Source organism: Panthera uncia (genome assembly GCF_023721935.1).
Source record: "Panthera uncia isolate 11264 chromosome B2 unlocalized genomic scaffold, Puncia_PCG_1.0 HiC_scaffold_24, whole genome shotgun sequence".
In the NCBI taxonomy this organism is placed as follows: Eukaryota; Metazoa; Chordata; class Mammalia; order Carnivora; family Felidae; genus Panthera; species Panthera uncia.
The window spans coordinates 23,799,630-23,821,192 of NW_026057580.1; positions in this window are offsets into that span (position 1 = coordinate 23,799,630).

Below are 21,563 nucleotides of genomic sequence, written 5' to 3' on the forward strand. Positions count from 1 at the left end.
CACATTCCCCTCACAGATTTTGATAAGGGCAGAACAAACCTGACAATCCTGAGCTTATTCTGGAGCTGAGCAGAGGAAGGGGGATGAAGAAGCACCACCCCCCAAAGGGTAACTTTGAAAGCAATCTACTTCCTTCATAATCTTGCCCAATACTTTTGGGAAACTGCCCAGGTCTTTGGCTTCCTATTTAACAGTCCTTCCAGCCTACCCTGTTGCCTCCATCAGGAATTTTATTACAATAATAACTTTTAAAAAGTTGAAAAGTGATCATCTCAGACACTGAAGCCAGTTGCCAGAAGAGATTTTAGAGAGTAAGGGAATCTTTCAGACCACCTCCCCATAGTTCGACATTTTTACTTATCCATTTTTTAATGCTTATTTATTTTTGAGATAGAGAGCACCAGCAGAGGAGGGGCAGAGAGAGAGGGAGACAGAGGATTTGAAGCAGGCTCCACACTGACAGCAGCAAGCCGGATGTGGGGCTCAAACTCCCATAAGATCATGACTGAGCTGAAGTTGGACACTCAACCGACTGAGCCACCCAGGCGCCCCTATTCATCCATTTTTAAGTGAATATGAATTTTAGTCTATAAAGTCAAAGATGTAAGAAATACCCATTTTAAAATATTTTTCCTTAGATTAAACTAAATGTAACTCCTAGCCCTTTTCCTGCTCATTTGTGTGGCATCCATCTCTCCCAAACTCCTTCTTGACCTACAGTCCCACCAGAATCCAAAAGGCTAGGTAGCATGGAAATTGGGGGAAAGACCGGTAATGGTCAGTGTCTCTCAGGTGCCCCTGATGTCCTCATCATCGAGCCCACACTGCTTCCCTGAACAGGCGTCTCTGCTCCTGCACCAGGAGTGTGGATGATGCCTCAGGTACAATGACCACTTGCACCCCACTTTGACCTTCTGACTTGATCTAAGGGAAAAAAAAGCTCTTCTCCTCTGATTGTCCTTCAAAGAGCTTAGCATAAACTTGTCAGAGCTGAGGCTTTAGGAAAACAAAAGCCAGGAAGAGAAGTGTGTCACAGACAACTTCTGCTTCCGGCCCAATAACAAAAACTTTCTCTAAGCCAAAGGAACATCAAAAGGATTGGTTACACTTGGGGAAATGGGAAAGGGAAAATACAGAGAGAAAAAGTAATATTTTCCTAAATGATCCTGGTTCCCAAACAACAGGTCCTGAGTAGAAATATCTGATACAATTGCAGACAAGTTCTTGCTGAATGTGATTAGGCAGCTCATAACAGCACCAGCCTGGGGAGAAGACTCACTCCCTACTTTGTTAATCATTTCCTATAAACCATTTCACCTCTCTGGAAATGATTTTTCCATTTATGCATTCAGCGAACTTTTATAGGCCTATTCACTGCAGGAATTTGGAGAGAGTGTGATATAGGTCTTGGGGCTTAAAGACATGCCTTGACCTCAAGTTGCACATAGTCAGCAAATGAGCCAAAGGGTGTCATTGCAAGGACAGAGATGTGCCTGAGATGCTAGGTGAGCACCAAGGAAGGGAACTTAACATGGCCTGGAGGGGAGCAGTCTGAGCTGAGTCTTGCAGGAGTAGGTGACATGCAGGTCAAGGATGCTAAAAGGTTGGCGCTAAGGAGGCAACACTAGCGATAGAAGTGATGTATGAGGACCCTGGAGAGGCTGGCAGGAATCAAGTCCCAGTGCAGCTTGTATTGGCTCCTAATACCCTAGAAAAGCTTTGGTGGAAGAAGTTGCATGCTTAGGTTTGCTTTTTTGTTTTTTAAAGCAACTTAACACAAATTTATTATCTTATAGTTCTGCAGGTCAGAGACACAGGTCTCACTGGGCTAAATTCGAGGTGTGGGCAGACCTGAGTTCCCTTCTAGAAACTCCAGAGGAGAATCCATTTCCTTGCCTTTTCCAGCTTCTAGAAGCTGGCCACATTGTTTAGTTTATGACCTCCTTCCTCCATCTTTAAAGTTAGCAAAAGCAAGCCAGTCCTCACATTCTCGCAGACTTTTTTAGAGAGGTGAAATTCATGTGACATAAAATTAACCATTTTAAAGTATACAAATCAGTGGCATTTAGTACACTCACAATATGGTGCCACCACAATGTATACCAAGTTTAGAACATTTTAATCACCTCAAAAGGCAATTCCAAAAAAAAAAAAAAAAAAAAAAGAGGTTAGAGTGGGAGAGAACCAAAGCATAAGAGACTGTTAAAAACTGAGAACAAACTGAGGGTTGATGGGGGGTGGGAGGGAGGGGAGGGTGGGTGATGGGTATTGAGGAGGGCACCTTTTTGGGATGAGCACTGGGTGTTGTATGGAAACCAATTTGACAATAAAATTCATATAAAAAAAAAAAAAGGCAATTCCAGACCCACAAATCAATCACTTCCCCCAGCTCTAGCTTCTGGTAATGAGCAATCTGTTCTCTGCCTCTATAGATTTACCTGTTCTGGATATTTCATATACATGGAATCATATAATATGCGACCTTTTGTGTTTGTCTTCTTTCACTTAGCATGTTTTTGAGGTTCATGCATGCCGTAGCATCTATCAGTACTTCATTCCTTTTTTATGGCTGAATAATATTCCATTCTATGACTATGCCACATTGTCTATCCATTCACCCTTTGATGAACATTTAGGTTGTTTCCACTTTTAGCTAATATGAGTAGTGCTGCTGTAAACATTTGTGTACAAGTGTTTCTTTGAGTGCCTGTTTTCAGTTCTTTTGCATACATACTAGGGAGCAGAATTGCTGGGTCACATGGTAACTCTATGTTTAACATGTTAAGAAACTGCCAACCTGTTTTCCACAGTATCTTCACAATCTCACCTTCCCACCAACAACATATGAGGGTTCCAATCTCCCCACATCCTTGCCAACGCTTGTTAATTTCTATTTTTGTTGGTGTGTGTGTGTGTGTGTGTGTGTGTGTGTGTGTGCGCGTATTATAGCTAACCTAGCAGGTGTGAGGTGGTTTTGATTCGCATTTCCTTAAAGACTATTGATACTGAGTATCTTTTCTTTTTTTTTTAAGTGTATTTATTTAGTTTTAAGACAGAGAAAGAGTGCAAGCATGAGCAGGAGAGGGGCAGAGAGAGAGAGAGAGAGAGAGGGAGACAGGAGACAGAGAAGCCCAAGCAGGATCTGCACTGTCAGCACAGAGCCCGACATGGGGCTCGATCCTACAACCCCAGGACCATGACCTGCACCAAAATCAAGAGTCAGACATTCAATCAACTGAGCCACCCAGGTCCTGTGGGTATCTTCTAAAAATGTGTTTTAAATAACTGAATTTGGAAGTTGTGTGAAAGATAGATTTAAAAGAACGTGAAAAGAAGTTTGGAAAATGAGTTTTCCAGATGAAATCTGGTGAGGCAAGGAATAAAAGATGAGAATAGGGAAAGAGAAGGAGAAATAAATTGGAGAAATATTTAGAAAGTAAAATTATCAGAATTTAGAGACCAGTTAAGCAGGGGTTGGAGGACAGGGAGAAGTCAAATTGCCCTTACTATCCTCCTCTGTAAAACAAAACGGTGGGCCATATGACACGGAGTGCTACCCAGTGAACATTCTGTCTCAGAATGACTTTACCTTGCAAATATCAAAGAGGTTTATGAGGTGAAATTTACTCAGGGCTTCTCAAAATTGATGTTGCACACATATATTAACTGCTTATAAAAATAGGCCCTTCTCCATTGCAGGAACAGATGAGACAGGATAAAATTTAAGTGGAAACAATTTAATTATTTAAAATTTAATTGTTAATTAATTTAAATAGTTAATCTAAACCAAGGTATCCTCTAAGTATCAGTCATTGTGTTATAGACAACATTCCACAATTCAAGAGCCAAGGATTTATCACTCTGGTAAAGTCTATTACCCTATCAAAAGGGGAATATGAATTCTAATGGAGATTACCTTTTAAGATCTACCAAATGCAAATATGTCAATGCTCCAATTCCCAATTAAAGGCATAGAATTTTTATTCTAAAATAGCACAATTCCCTGATAATAAGGGCACAGTTACATAAGGACTAACAGATTTTATAATTTACAATTCTCTTAATTTGAGATCTGGCTTTCTCTATTCTTACAAAAACATACTCAAGTTGGCACATTTTAAAACTTAGACCTGATTTGATTAGATCCCAAACAGTTTTATTAAGAACAGTTCTTCAAAGCTATAAATGAATCAACAGAATGTTGTTTTTTATACAAGCCTTCTCTTAAAAATTTAGGAATGAATCAAATCCATAAATAAATTTAAGTGGCATAATCCCAACAAGCAAGAACTGTACCCATTTGTAAAAGGTAAAAGTGATAATATTATTATGTCTGCTAATGCCAAATCAAAACAATTTGTGCTGAATTGAACACATGAGATTATGTGCTAAAACCCACACAATCACTGTAACACTGTCTTTTTTCAAAGACTGATGAATCCTTTAGTTTTATTATCACTAGGTCATTAAGACAGCAAAAGAATGGAAGATTTTGCCCTTCATAAGCTATATTAAAACATCTTTCATTTTCTCAAGTGCTTTTCTCCCATTTATTCACAATTATTCATCACTTCTTTCTCTGAGCTTAGTCACCTTGGAGGCACACATTCCATTCAACCATTAAATTGAATTACCATCTTACCGAGTAATTTATATTCTCTCAATCTTATTCCTAATAGGATATAAAATGTACATTTTTCTAGTATTCAACCTGATCATAAAACCGTTTCCACTGAGGGTTCATAGAGAGGCCATAACAAAAGTTAAAGGTTAAACTGTGAGGTTTGTGAGGAAAGGAATTAGAGAAAATATCTTCCCCTGGTGTTGTTTCCCACAGCTCATATACCAGGAACATTTTCACCCCCATGGGCTCTGCTGGGTTTAAGGCCTGCCTCAGGTCCTGACCCAGTCCTATGGGGGCAAGCAAGCATTATAACTTCTGATCCTCCTTTTCTTCCCATCCACCAATTCCTTTGTGCAGGATATTAGGGAACTAGAAAATGTTCCTCTTTGTCTCTAGTAATATTTTCCATCTTAAAGTCTATTTTTCTCATCTTAATATAGATACTTCAGTTCTCTTATGGTTGCTGCTTGCATGGAATATATTTTTCCATCTGTGGTGTAATAAAAAATACATATTTGGTCTTTATCCCAAGTCCCTGGCACAGAACTCCTAAAACCCTAGGAATTTACTGTCTTTTGTATGTTAATGAGATGATGATTCAGGTGGGGAGAGGGGCAGGGGCATAAATAGCTTAAGAATGCCAGAAAAACCAACCATTGATTAGAGTGTTGGAACTCCCAGCCCTAACCTCCAATCTCTGGGGAGGGAAGAGGAGATGGAGATTGAAGCCAATTATCTGATGGCTGATGATTTAATCAGCCAGGACTACAGAATGAAATCCCCATTAAAAAAAAAATGCTAAGGGTTCCTGGGTGGCTCAATTGGTTAAGCATCCAACGTTGGCTCAAATCATGATCTCATAGTTTGTGGGTTCGAGCCCCGGGTCGGGATCTATGCTGACAGCTGAGAGCCTGGAGCCTGCTTCAGATTTTCTCTCTCTGCCCCTCCCTACTCACACCCTGTCTCTCAAAAATAAATAAATGATTTAAAAAAAACCAACTTAAATCATGGGGCTTGGAGAGCTTCTGAGTTGGTATGCACATCCATGTGCCAGAAGGGTGTGCACTCTGACTCCATGAAGGACAGAGGCTCCTGTGCTTGAAACCCTCCCGGACCCTACTGTATGTACCTCTTCATCTAGTGGTTCATTTGTATCCTTTATAATCAACTGTAACAGTAAATAGTACACTTTCTTGAACTCTGTAAGTTGTTCTAGTGAAGTACCAGACCTGAGGTAGTGGGGTGCTTGTCGTTGGAACCCCCAAATTTGTTGTCATCTGGGAAGAAGTGTGGGTTGCTTGGGAATCCCATTTAGAGTTGGTGTTTGAAGTGGAGACAGTCTTATGGGGCTAAGCCCTTTCAACTGTGGGGTCTGACACTAACACCAGGTAGATAGCATCAGAATAGGACTCAATTGTTAGACATCCAGTTGATGTGAGAGAATTGAATTGGAGTGGAAAATCAACACAGATCTGGTGTCCAAAAAAATTCACACCAACTTTTAATTTCCACCTAGTTGTATCTTTGAAACTAAAGCATGAATCTTGAAGATGACAGATAGTTGGATCTTGTTTTACATCAGTCTGACAGTCACCACCTTTTAATTGGATTGTTTTATTTCTTCACATTTAATATTATTATTGATATAGTTGGATTGATATCTTATTTTACTTTAAAGTTTCTATATGTCTTATGTCATTTGTGTTCTTCTGTTTTTTCCTATACTGTGTTTCTCTGTAGTAAATAGACATTTTCTTGTGTATGATTTTATCCTTTAATAATTTTTGGATTATTTTTGAGTGATTTTTTTTAGTGTTTGCTTTAGAATCAATAATAACTTGTTAGAATCTACTTCAGATTTACACTAACTCAATTCCTATAATATATAGAAACATTGCTCTAATATAACCCTATTCCCATCTCCTAATTTTTGTGTTATTATTGTTGGGAATATTAAACCCAAAGATTACAGTGTTATTGTTATTATTTTGTACAATCTTATGTCTAAGAGATAAAAGAGGAAAAATCTACTTATAGAGGGTTATTTTTCTTTGTTTTAAATTTTTTTAATGTTTATTCATTTTTGACAGAGACAGAGAGAGACAGAGCATGAGTGGAGGAGGGACAGAGAGAGAGGGAGACACAGAATCCGAAGCAAGCTCCAGGCTCTAAGCTGTCAGCACAGAGCATAATGTGGGGCTCGAACTCACGAGCCATGAGATCATGACCTGAGCCGAAGTCGGACGCTGAACTGACTGAGCCACCCAGGTGCCCCTATAGAGGGTTTTTTTTTTAAGTTTATTTATTTATTTTGAGAGAGAGAGAACATGAATGGGGAAGGGGCAGAGAGTAAAGGAGAGAGAATCCCAAGCAGGTTCCCCACTGTCAGCCCAGAGCCTGACACAGGGCTTGAACTCGTAAACCTTGAGATCATGACCCAAGCCGAAAGCAAAAGTCAAGATGCTTAACTGACTAAGCCACCCGGGTGCCCCTATTTATAGAGTTTTTTTATATTAATTGTTTTATTTACCACTTCTGGTTCTCTTTATTTCTACATGGGGATTTGAGTAACCATCTGATTTCATTTTCTTAATCCAGTAGTTTACTTTCCTCTCCTGCTTCTTTGTGTTCTTGTCAAATATATTATACCTATATGTTATAGGTCCACCAAAGTAATTATACTTTCTTTTATAGCTACCTGCATAATTACCTTTACCAGCACACCTTGTTTTTTTATATGAATTCAAATTACTCTCTGTTTTAATTTCTTTTCATCATTAAGAACTTCCTTCAGTATTTCTTATAAGCTAAGTCTGCTAGCAAGGAATTATCTCATTTTTTGTTTATCTGGAAATTCTTTGTTTTGCCTTCATTTTTGAAAGATAATTTTCCCAGGTATAGGACTCTTGGATGGAAAAGTTTTTCTTTCTGTCCATTAACATGTTATCCCACATTCTTCCAGATTCCACTGTTTCTGACAAAAAAAAATAGCCATAACCTTATTGGGATTCACTTGTACACATAGAGTCATTTTTCTCTTGCTGATTTCAAGATTTTCTCTTTCTCTTTGACTATGATGTATCTGAGTGTTGATACCTTTGTGTTTAACTTTCCTGGAGTTCACTGAGCTTTTTGAAGAGTAAGCTAATATTTTTTTTGTTTTGTTTTGCTTTATCAAACTTGGAAAATTTCAGCCATTATTCCCTTCAGAGTTTTATCTGACTCTTCTCTCTTCTTTTCTTCTAGGATCCCTATTATATTAATCCCATAAATAAGCATTAATTATGCAACTAATGCTATCTCACATTTTCTGAGACTTCATTTTTCATCATTTTTTTCTGTTCCTCAGATTGTATAATCTCTATTAATCTAGATTCAGGTCTGTTGATTTTTTTTCTCCTACCAGCAAAGTAGTCTGTTGAATGCCTCTAGCAGATTTCTATAAGAATAGTTCATCTATAACTTCCTGTTAGCTTCTTTTCCTAAACCCAGCAATTTAGTTCTGCCTTTCTGAACTGACCCTAGCTTGACCCCCAATTACTCCTTCCTGAGAGATTTCAGGACCTTGTCTCTACCAAATTTCATGGAAGTTTGGTCAGCATCTTTGGAGTCATGCTGCAACTATCTACTATCTGTAAGGCAAATGCCATTATTCCTGTTTTAAATAAACAAGAAAATTTAAACTCAGAATTGAGCAGTAGTTTGTTTAGAAAATGAAGGACTAGAATGCAGATCTTCAGAATTTTAACCAAACCAGTTATTGGGTTTATATAAGAATCACCTAGAGATTTGTTAAAAATTCAGATTCCTGGCTCTAGTCATTCTGATTCAAAACAATTGAGGTAAAACTCAGGCATCTGAATTTCTGACAGCACTTCAGATGATTCTAGTATAGGGAATCTGAGAATAGTAATATAATGGACAACCAGTTACATGTTCAAAAGCAGTAGGAAGAGAACAATAGCCTAGCCAGGAAAATTAAAGGATGGGAAATAAAAAGAAGAGAAAGCATCCTCGTTTTCTAATTAGAGAGATTGTCACTAGTCTGAAGTCAACAGCAAGGACTTCAAGCTAGGACTTAGCGGCCCAATAGTTCTTACCCTTAATAGGAACTACATAAGAACATTATCTTAGTAAAAATATTATCCTGAATATGACTAACTTTCCCAACTCCAAATAATTTTAAAGAAAATTCTAACATTTAAAATATCTTAAGCCTTTAGCAGAACTGAGAGTTTCAGAGACGCCTGGGTGGCTCAGTTGGTTAAGCATCAGCTTCGGCTCAGGTCATGATCTCACAGTTTGTGATTTCAAGCCCCACATGGGGCTCTGTGCTGACAGCTCAGAGCCTTGAGCCTGCTTCAGATTCTGTGTCTTCCTTTCTCTCTGCTTCTCCCCCACTGACACTCTGTCTCTCTCAAAAATAAATAAACATTAAAAATTAAAATAAAAAGAAATGAGGGTTTCAAAGTAGTATCTACAGATCACATCTGGAGTTGGATGATTTCCCAGAATATTAGCTTTTTAAAGTTTTGTATTCCATCTTATTCCAATAAGGTTTGAGATTATTTCTGTAATATATTTTGGTACATGTATTTACTAAGTGTCCATTACAACAGCCTTTTTTTAATGTAAGTAAATAGAACAAGACCCTCAATGACTCAAACAGAAAGATGAATACATTGATTCAAACATAGTCTGTGGAATCAGGCAGCCCTAGGTCTATGTTCCAGCAACTTTCCTTATTAAGGTGAAATCATGGGCTGATTATTTGACTTCTATCCTCAGGTTCTTTGTATAACAGAGAAAACAACATTGTCTACCTCACAGGATTTTGTGGGAGTTAAACAGTATATTTCTCAAAACATTAAAGACAGGACTATCTTCCAAACTTATAGTGAACATGAGACAAAGAGTTATTTAACTCATTAGTGAAGAAGCCAGCAGAATGACAAAGCTGATTCAAAGGGGTATGGGAGAGGCTCGTACACATAATAAAATGAAAGAAAGTGTTGGAATAAGATTGTTAAATGATTTAGAAAACTGGTTACTATCTTATAGAGTAACAAAACTGAAGTTATCTTTTCCATAGAAATTATTTGCATCTCTACCATTTAAAAATTATTTGAAATGTATCAGTCTGCTAGAAATTTTCATCTGATTCCATCTGGGCCTACACCAAGAGTAAATAGAAAGTCAAACAAAGATGTATTCCTAGACAATTAGATAATCCTTGAATGGTCCTGTCAGACAATATTACAGCATGGTAAGACATGCAGTCATCATTTTGCCTTATTTCCAAGTTTTGGATAATTTTTCTTAATACACATTTAGCACAGAGCCTTTTACATAATTAGTGCTGAAAATATGATAGCATATTTATTATTTCTATCTTTACAATCCAGCTCTGCTGCATACTAGCCGGCTGATCTTGGGCGGTGTTCTCTCTTTGCTCTAGTTTTCTCAACTACAAAATGATGATAATACCTCCCAGGGCCATTGTGAAAATTAATAAGGCTTTAATAGGTGCATAACACTTAGTGTCTGGCACACACTAATCACTAAATAAGTGAAAGTGAATTCTTTAATTCCCCAAGTCATTTGATGTCACACTACAGCCAACATTTTCACAATAGAAGGAAATAAAAGGGAGAAAAAATATTGCTGTGATGTCAAGAGGTTGGGCACAGCTGGTTGGAGGATGCCTGAAGACCTTTTGCAGCTTGAACTTGGACTAAAGAACAATCTATTTATAGCTGGGCTGGGAAACCAGCTTACCCTTACCTCAAACGTTATTAAAATGAACATATTCCAGGGTTCTGAAAGCAAGATAAATTTTATACGCTTGTTTGTCTAGTTTTTGCTCTCATCCTGACATTGTAATAATACACAACATACTTTCACAGGTTACCACATGAACTGCCTGATGTTTTCAGACCAAATCTAGGCCTATGTGTCCATGACGTCTTTCCCTGGGGATGAAAACGTTAATTATTTTTTACTAAGACCAGCTTCCCTAACATGTTTGACAGCCGTATTTACGTGGAAATAGAAAGCAAATGTCATCACCCACCAAACACTCTGTACAATCACAGCCCGTATAGCTATTTTCATATTTTCCCCTTTGTGCAAGGAGCATCTAAAATGTGTATAGGGAAGACTAATTATTATCTTCCCAGCAATCTTCTTCTGCCACTAGCACATTGACCAATGATCAATGATCAGCTTATGCTGGTGTAAATAAAACATGCATCTGAGCTTTTCCATGAGTCATTATATGAAGGATAAAGAGCATAATTATAAATACCCAGAACCCAGAGACTGTCCAGACATTTATTTTTTTAAATACGTGAGTATTAATAGAAATAGAATTGATGGTAGCTCTGGTGGGTACAAATTACTGGGCGGCCACCAGGAGTTGTGTCTCTCTCCTCTCCGGTCACGTGTCCTAGGTTGTGAATGCAGCGTCTATGAAGCCTGAGAGTTCAGCACACTGTGATTGTCACAGAAGATGCATTTTAATAAGCACATAACAAGAATGAGAGGGGATATGTGTCATCCTTTAGCCAATGATTAGTGTTAAAACAATTGTCACGGCCTTTCCAGAAGTCATTTGTTCTTCCCTACTTATTTGTCTGGCTATTCCTTTATTGATTTACCCTCTAATAACTATATTACTGATTTCAGATCATCTGTATGTTATAGAAAATAACAAAGGAGTAGCCAAAAGCTCTGCATAATTCCACCACCTAAATATTATCCTACCAACATATTTTTATTTGATGTACTTCTAGTGTGTTTTCATGATGGAGAGAGAGAGATAAACCATACCTTTGTAGACTTTTGTACATACATTTGTAACCTGGCTGGCAGGTAAGGTTGGTTCCAGTTATCTAAGTCTGTACAACAAACTTCCTCCAAACTTAGGGGCTTTAAAAACAGCAACCTTTATTTTTCTCACAAATCTAGAAGCTCACAGTTTGTGCAGGGCTTGATGGGGACAGCTTATCTTTCCTCTACCCTGTGTCAGCCAGGCAGCTTAGAGATTAGGACTGGCATCATCTGAAGACTCTCTCTTATGTAAACCTGGTGCCTAGCCTGGAAGAGCTGAGCTGGACAGCTGGTTGTCCTTGGGCATCTCTTGTTTTCTATGTGCTCTGTCCTCATGGTGTCCCCAGAATGGTAACTTTTTTTTTTTAATGTTTATTTCTTTTTGAGACAGGGAGAGAGAGCACGAGCAGGGGAGGGGCAGAGAGAGAAGGGGACAGAGGACCTCAAGTGGGCTCTGTGCTGACAGCAGAAAGCCCAACGTGGAGGCTCAAACTCATGACCAGTGAGATCATAACCTGAGCCAAAGTCGGATGCTTACCTGACTGAGCCACCCAGGTGCCCCTCCAGCATGGTAGCTTTGGGTAGGCAGGGTTTAGTACATGCCAACTTAGGGTTCCCAACGCTTGTGTACAGCTGCGGGTGGATAATATCACCTTCTATGACTTAGCCTTAGAAAAATGTAGCATTGCCTCCACCACATTCTATTTCTTTAAAACAAGTCACTCAAGCCAACCCATATTTATGGGGAGCACAAACTGCAATCCACCTTCTTGGAGGAAGTATCAAAGAGTGTCTGAACATGTTTTAACCCCACAGGGGAACTTAGCAACTAAATGGATGGTTGAATCAATAAATAGAGAAGGGTGAGCCACTTCTGAGAAAGGTTAAGAAAAATCTTTTGACACGAATCATCTATTTCTTCTGTGTGACATTATATAGCCCATCTCATTCTTGAAATATACCTGTTAAAGAAAATGCATACTTTCCATGACAGTAAACATTTGTTGGCTAAATGAATTTAGCAAGTCATGAGTGTCTTTCTATATCAATGAATATTTTCACAGTACAATTCTAAGGGTCGTACTGTGGGTATATCATAACTTATGTAATCAATTGCCAGTTAATCAATAGATACTAGACTATTGTTGTATCAATAACTCCATGATTAACACCCTAGAACAGAAGTCCATTTATTTTGAATAAATTCATGAACATAGAATTTCTGGGTGAAAGGAATACATATTTTTAAAGTTTTGAATAACTACTGAAAAAATGTCCTAGTTTTTTTTTAGTAGACTCTATTTTTTAGAAGAGTTTTAGATTCAGAACAAAATTCAGCAGAAGACACAGATTTCCTATATACCCCCTGTCGCCACACATATATAGTTTTCCGACTATCAGCATCCCCTACAAAAGTGGCACCTTTGTTACAATCCATGTACCTATACTGACACATCATTTTCAGGGTCCATAGTTTATATTAGGGTTCACTCTTGGTGTTGCACAATCTATGGTTTTGGAAAATGTATAATAATGTATATCATTATAAAAACATACAGAGTATTTTCAAAGTACAATGACATATATCCATTATAGTATTAAACACATAGTTTTACTGCCCTAAAAATTATCTGTGCTCTGCCTATTCTCCTTCTCTCCCTGGTAGCCCCTGGCAAACACTGATCTTTTTACTGTCTCCATAGGTTCACCTCTTCCAGAATGTCATATAATTGGAATCAAACAGTATGTAGCCTTTTCAGATTGGCTTCTTTCACTTGGTAATAGGTATTAAAGATTCCTCCGTGTCTTTTTATGGCCTGATAGCTCATTTCTTTCTAGCACTAAAAACATTCCATTGCCCGGGTGGACCACAGTTTATTTATCTGTCACCTACTGAGGGACATATTGGTTGTTTCCAAGTTTTGGCAGATATGAATAAAGCTGCTGTAAATATCTGTGTACAGGTTTTTGTGTGAACATAAATTCTCATCTTACTTGGCTAGATACCAAGGAGTATGATTGCTGTATAATAGGCCTATGTTTAATTTTGTAAAACACCACCAAACTATTTTTTAAAGTGGTTAATTATTTTGCATTTCCACCAGTGATGAGTAAGAGTTTCTGTTGCTTCACACCCTCAGAAGCATTTGGTGTTGTCAGTGTCCTGGATTTAGGCCATTCTAATAGATCTGTTGTGGTATCTCCTTGTTATTTTAATTTGCATGTCCCTGGTGACATATGATGTGGGGCATCTTTTCATATGCTTATTTGTCATCTGTATGTATCTTCTTTTGTCAAGGACATTGTCCCATTTTTCAGTTAGTTTCTTTGTTTTTTTACTGTTGAGTTTTAAGACTTCTTTGCATATTTTGGATAACAGTCCTTTTCAAATGTGTCTTTTGCAAATATTTTCTCCCAATCTGTGACTTCTCTTTTTATTCATTTGACAGTGTCTTTTCCGAATCAGAAATTTGTAATTTTGATGAAATCCAAATTATTGATTATTTTTTTCATAGATCATACCTTTGGTGTTGTATCTTAAAAGTCTTCTCTAAACCCGAGGTCATCCAGGTTTTCTGTTATCTTCTCAAAGTTTTGTAGTTTTGCATTTTACATTTAGGTCTGTGAGCCATTTTGAGTTAATGTTTATGAAGGGTGTATCTTCTGCGTCTAGATTAATGCAATGATAACCATTTAGTTGTTTCAGGTCCATTTTATGAGAAGCCTATTTTTTTCTCCATCATATTCCCATTGCTTCTTTGTCAAAGATCAGTTGGCTGTATTTTTGTGGGTCTATTTCTGAGCTTTCTATTTTATTCCATTGATCTCTCTGTCTATTCTTTCACCAATACTACACTGTCTACACTGTCTTGATCACTATAGCTTTCTACTAATTTTTGAAGTCAGTAATGTCAGTTCCCCAACTTTGTTCTTGTCTCTCAATATTGTGTTGGCTGTTCTGAGTCTTTTGTCTACTCATATGAACTTTAGAATAAGTTTATTGATCTCTACATAATAATGTGATGGAATTTTGATTGGGAATGCATTGAATCTATAGATCAAGTTGGAAAGAATGTACACCTTGACAATATTGAGATTTCCTATCCACAAACATGGGATATATCTGCATTTATTTAGTTCTTCTAATTTCTTTCATCAAAGTTTTGTAGTTTTCCTCATACAAATCTTATACATATTTTGTTAGATTTATACCTAAGTATGTTATATTTTGGAATGTTAATGTAAATGGTACTGTGTTTTTCATTCCAAATTTCACTTGTTCATTGCTGGTATAAAGGAAAGGAATTGACTTTACATAATGGTAAACATGCTATAATCAATTATTAGTTCTGGATTTTTGTTGTCAATTCTTTCAGATTTTCTCTACAATCATATCATCTGCAAACAGTTTCATTTTTTCCTCCTAGTTTATATACCTTTTATTACTTTTCCTTGTCTTATTGTATTAGCTAGCATTTCCAGTGTACTATTGAAAAGCAGTGGTAAGAGCAGACACCCTTGTCTTATCCCTAATGTTAGAGAGAAAGCTTTGAGTTTCTCACCTTTAAATGTAACAGTAGCTCTAGGATTTTTGTAGATATTCTTTATCAAGTTGACAAAATACCCCTTTATTCCAAGTTAACTGTTTTTATTATGAATGGGTATTGAATTTTGTCATATGCTTTTTCTAAATCTATTGATATGATCATATGATTTTTCTTATTCTGTTGATGTGATGGGTTACATTAATTGACTTTTCAGTGATGAACCAGCTTTGCATACATGGGATAAATCCCACCTGGATTTGGCATATAATTATTTATATACATTGCTGGGTTTGATTCACTAATATTTTACTGAGGATGTTTGCATCTGTGTTCATGAGAGATATTTGTCTGTAGTCTTCTTTTTTTGTAACACCTTTGTCTGGTTTTGATATTAGAGTAATGTTGGGCTCATAGAATGAGTTAAGAAATATGCCCTGTGCTTATATCTTTTGAAAGAAATTGTAGAGATTTGGCATAATTTCTTCCTTAAATGTTTGGTAGAATTCACCGGGTAACCCACCTGAGACTAGTGCTTTCTGCTTTAAAAAATTATTAATTATTGATTCAATTTCTTTAGTAGATATAGGACTGTAATTTGTGTTGTCTCTCTCCTTTTTTCTTGATTAGCTTGACTGGAGGTATATCAATTTTGCTTATCTTTTCAAAGAATCAGCTTGTGTTTCATTGTTATTATTATTTGAAAAAAACTGTTATCTGTTAGATCATTTAAGAATAAGAAAAATAAGTTTTTAGTTTACTTTTGCTTATTCCTTCTTTGAATCTCTTCCTTCAGAATCGCAAGTTCCTGATCTATGTCACTTTTCTTCTTTCTAAATAACTTTTAATATTTCTTGCAAGGCAAGTCTACTGGCAATAAATTCCCTCAGTTTTCGTTTGTCTAAGGAAGTCTTTATTTCTCTTATACTCTTAAAGGATAATTTCACAGAATTCTAGGTTGAGGGGTTTTTCTCTCAGCTATTTAAATATTTTAGTCCAGTTTCTTCTTATTTGTATCATTTCCGAGAAGTCAAATGTAATTTTTATCTTTCTTGTTATATAGATAAAATATTTTTCCCTCTGGCTTCTTTCAGGATCTTTCCTTATTAACATTTGCTTTTCTGTAATTTGCAAATGATATGTCTAGTTATAGTTTTGGGGTGTTTTTAGTTTTTTGTTTATTTGTTTTGTATTTATCCTGCTTGATGTTCACTGAGTTTCCTGGATCTGTGGTTTTGTGTCTGACAATTTGGACAAATTCTCAGTCATAATTGTTTCAAATATTTCTTCTGTCTTTTTCTCTGTTCTCCTCTGACATTCCCATTATGCATATGCTACACCTTTCGTACTTGGCCCACAGTTCTTGGATATTCTGTTCTCTTTTTCTCAATATTTGTTCTCTTTGCTTTTTGGGTTTTAGGCATTCTATTGATATATCCTCAAGCTCTGAGATTCTTTCCTCAGCTATGCCCAATCTAGTAATAACCCTGTTAAAGGTATTCTCTGTTCCTGTTCTAGTGTTTGTTTGTTTGTTTTTTCTCACTACCATGCTTTTTGGTTCTTTCTTAGAATCTCCATGTCTCTGCTCACATTCTCCTGATCTTACATACTGTCTACTTTACCCATTAGCACTCTTTGCATATTAATCACAGGTTTGTTTGGTTTTTTAATTCCCACTGTGATCATTCCATCATCTTTGCCATATCTGAGTCTGGTTCTGATGCTTGTTCTGTCTCTTTAAACTGTATTTTGTCTTTTGGTAGGTCTTAAAATATTTTCTTGAGAGTCTAGCATGACTTACTGGATGAAAGGAACTGTTGTAAATAGGCATTTGGTAATGTATGGGTAATGTATGGGGGAAGATTTCTATAGTCCTATAATTAGGTCTCAGTGTAATGTTTGCTTGGATTATGATTCTAAGCTGATATGTAATGCAAAAACTGAAAAAAAAATGCAATTTAAAAATAACTTAGGAACACAGATCCATGCCAAAGGGGCGTGTGGTGTAATAGTATTTTATATCAATTGTGCTTCTCAGTCTAGCATTATTCCACTTCTTTTCCCATGAACTGCTTTGCTATGGACAATTTTTAAAATTCTGTATCATAATTTCTCTTACTTATATTTAAATAATTACCAAATATATAGGATTTTATCCTGTGTCTCTCAATATGCTTCCAACATTGGAATGGATTCCTTCCTATTGATCTATTTCTGATTTTGTTTAAAATTATGGCCCATTTTTCATATGTAGTGTAAATGGCTTTTGTTGGAACTGAAAAATTGTGCTTCCCAACCCCAGCTTTCCTCTAGCTCTGCTTTCAATTAAAGCTCAATTTCACTCCATTGTTGGCCATATTATGAGATGCATTATATAAAATCTAATTTGCATATACTGAAACATTAGAAGCACACCAGAGGCACTTTTTAGTTATTTAAATTCTAAAATTATGCCTTTATCCCACATCTGGTGGAATCATGTAATGTTCACTTTTTCTTAACCTCTGAAATTCCCCTGTGAGCTGTTAGCATTAGATGAAATCATCTTCAAAGACTTTGAGAAGAACTTTTTCAAAGAGTCATACCTCTAGCATCGTGCTTTTTTGTTTTATTCACACATAAAAAAGTCCATATTCACATGAACAACTTAGCTTTACTTATTTCTATGAACACCATGGCATTATATTTATATTTAAGAAAGTGAGAAGGATCCATGATTTCTTTGGACCTCTCTCTCTCTCTCTCTATCACACACACACACACACACACCACATCCAAGATTGTAAATATTCTAATATGGTTATGACCTCTGTGGTTGTACAAAGCAGAAACCCAACACAAGCTACCTTAAACCTAGGGGCTCTAGCAATAAGTAACATCATTAGGCCTCAATCTCAATCTCTCTTCTCCTTTCCTTCATTCTTGCACAGGCATGTCTCTATGGGACAGGATGGCCAGTAGCACCTTTGGCTATAAAGTCTGCCAGCTCAATGACCACAGTGAGACTGTACCACACTGGACTGATTTGGATTAGGTGATCTCCCTGAACCAACCACTATAGCCAGAGAGTGTACTCATTGAACAAGCCAGGTTGTGTGTAGCTCCCAGATCCAGGCTCACACAAATACTTGGACCAAGAGTTGGGGAGGGGTAGTTCCCAGTGGAAAAATCAAACTGACTGCCAGAAAATAGTGGTGTATTATGGGCAGATACACAAAATAAATATCCGTTACACTCCCTAGATAGTTTGGAGAATCAGGCATCCTCACAAACCGGATCTGACTCTTGAGTCTTCTTATTCATCTACTGTGTTCAAAATGATTTGGTCAGCAAATCAGGTCAGTGAGAAATATTTGAAAACTTGCACTGTGTTGAAATATGGACTCCAAACATTTCTCTTCCCAGACAGTATGCTGTCACTGTTATCATTGTATGCACCAATACAGTAGCTTGCTATAGTCATCACAATGATAAGAAGACCAGCACCAATGAAACAGAAGGGTTAATAATTTCAGTTAAAGTGGCATATTTATCTCATCTTCCAAAGTCTACCAAAATCACAGTAAAATTTTTCAAGCAAAAACTCACTAGTAGAAACAGAATCATAGAAGAGATGACAGCAAAAGGATTTTCGAAGCTGGAAAGCAGATGGACACGATTTTGGAAAGGTGAAAACTTGGTCAGCGGTGGACACAGGACCCAGAAGCAAGTCAAATCAAAGCAGAATGGATGAGAGGTTAGGAGCACCCAGTGGAGTTCAGGTGGGTCCAAAAGCAGAAGAATCTGATAAAAGTTAGGCAGTGGAGTAGAGAGATGTCCGGACCTGCCTTCCAAGCCAGAGTAGCATGGAGACTAGCCTTACAGCACTCAGGTAGAAGACTGGAGGTGTAGTCACTGGAGAGGTGAGAGGAAGGAGAATGAATATTGGCACCCCAGGCATTGCTGAGTGTAGGAATAGAGTTCTGAAAACATGTGGGCCTTAGTAGAGATCTATACTAAGAAGTGAATTCCCAGCTCCCTTCTCCCAAAGATTTTTAAATTTGATTTTTTTAATACAGATATAGTTGACATATAACATTGTGTGACCTTAAGGTGTGAAAGATATTGATTTGATACATTTTTATATTAGGATTACCACCATAAATTTGGTCCTGGATTTCCAGGTTATTATGAATATACAGTTGTTGAGGTAGAAGAATTGAACATACTTTATTAACACTTTGTTAGCTTTACTTAAAGTTTTTATGTTTACACAGATATAGCATGTGGGTCTCCATTTATATTTCTGCTTCAGTTTCAAGAAACAAAATTCAAAACAAATAAACATGAATAAGGAATCTTGAGGAACACGGACAATATAGGGAACATATTAAAAACAACAAAAAGCTTCACTATAAATGATATTTGAGGATGTCCATCGACAGATGCATAGATGAAGATGTGGTGTATCTATACAATGGAGTATTACTTGGCAGTCAAAAGAATGAAATCTTGCCATTTGCAACTACATGGATGGAACTAGAGGGTATTATGCTAACAGAATTAGTCAGTCAGAGAAAGACAAATACCATATGACTTCACTCATATGTGGAATTTAAGATATAAAACAGATGAACATAAGGAAGGGAAGCAAAAATAATATAAAAACAAGGAGAGGACAAAATGTAAGAGACTCTTAAATACAGAGAACAAACTGAGGATTGTTGGAGGTGTTGCGGGTGGGGGGATGGGCTAAATGGGGAAGGAGCATTAAGAAAGACACTTGTTGGGATGAGCACTGGGTGTTATACATAGGGGATGAATCACTGGAATCTACTCCTGAAACCATTATTGCACTATATGCTAAATAATTTGGATGTAAATAAGTAATAACATTAAATAATAAAAATAAATAAAAGAGAAAAAATAAATGATATTTGAGGGAAAAGAGATAGGAGGAGACACTGCTAAGAGATAGAACAGAGCTCCATCCCTTCCCAGTGACTCTGCCTCTTTCCTGACCTACACAGCACCATTAACTTGAGTGAACAGGGCTCCCTCAGAGTTTCTCATGTTCCATCTAAGAACATCCCCTTTTCAAGAGGTTCTACATGTTCCCATTGACACCATCTTCCATACTGCTATAGGATGGTTCCACAAAGTTCTGTGTGCTCATGGCAGAAACTGTCCCCCTCCCACATTTCACTACCATTAGGCCTGAGTCTGGGGTCCTTCATAACTGAAAAAAGCAGCAATACTAGAATCTCAGCCCAATGGTTTTGTATTCCCTTAAACTGGCCCAATTGTACTCTTTCCAAGTCTTAAACATCTACTGTGACCTCTAGAACATAGGATCAAATACAAACTCAATCACAGCGATGACTCAATCCTCCATTCTCTACTTCTTTTCTGAAAATTCCCATCATTTTCTGGTTCTCAAAAAGAAAAGGCTTATCCTAAAGCCATAGCTTCCTATATGCCCAATGCAAGTGGTGGCTGCTTGTCTCCCACATCCCACACACCAAAGAGCCTGGAGGAAAGAAGGGTCACCCTTCTGCTTCTCATCACCATTTCCATTTCTATCTGTTCATCCTCCTAACCCTTCAGTTCCTCTGAAGCTCAGGTATACACACTCTATTATCTACCATTTTTATTAGATTTCTCTATATCTCTGGGTTGCTTCTCATTCCATGACAATTCTGGCATACAATTTGTGGTCACTTTCTTCTCACTACTTCAGTTAGAACAGCTGGCAATGTCAACATGTAGATGACCAATCCAATATCTTGTCTGCTCACTTCCTTGAATTGCCCTCTTCCAATGATCCTTTCTCCAGCCCACCTGCTCCCAGAGTCCTTCATTACTACTTTGCATAAGTGATCTTCTCTTCCATTTTGCCAAGCCCTCTTGGCCAAGTCCAGCTCCACCTACTCCACATAGGCACCTTTGCAGTTGAACATGGCTGGAAAAAAAATCAGGCAGCCATGCTAACTGACCTTACTTTAAATTTGTGATCAATAACCCCACATGGGCCTTCAGGACTGATCTGCAGCACCAAAATATTTTCTTCTTCCTTTTTCACTCCTACTTTCCTAGATTAGTATTTTATGCCTTCTCCTTTGTCCTCAATCCTCAACATCTCCATCACCATCCTTACCTTCAGTTGATGTCCTTGCTTCTTATTTCACCAAATAAATAGACATGGTTAGAGGTGCCTGGGTGACTCAGTCAGTTAAGCATCTGACTTCAGCTCAGGTCATGGTGTCTGAATTCGAGCCCCACCCCAGGCTCTCTGCTGTCAGCACAGAGCCCACTTCAGATCCTCTGTCTCCCTCTGTCTCTGCCCTTTCCTGCCCTCACACACATTCTCTCTGTCTCTCTCTCTCAAAAATAAACATAAAAAAAAAATAAAAATAGACATAGTCCGAAGAGAACTTCTACATGCTACTATCACCAAATCTCCTAGTCTACCCTGCATCTGTACTTTTACACTCTGCCTTTATTCCCATTAAAAATGAATGAGTGGTCCCAGCTCTAGTCCAAGACCAGCACCTTCACTGTTTACTGGGTTCCACCATTACCTC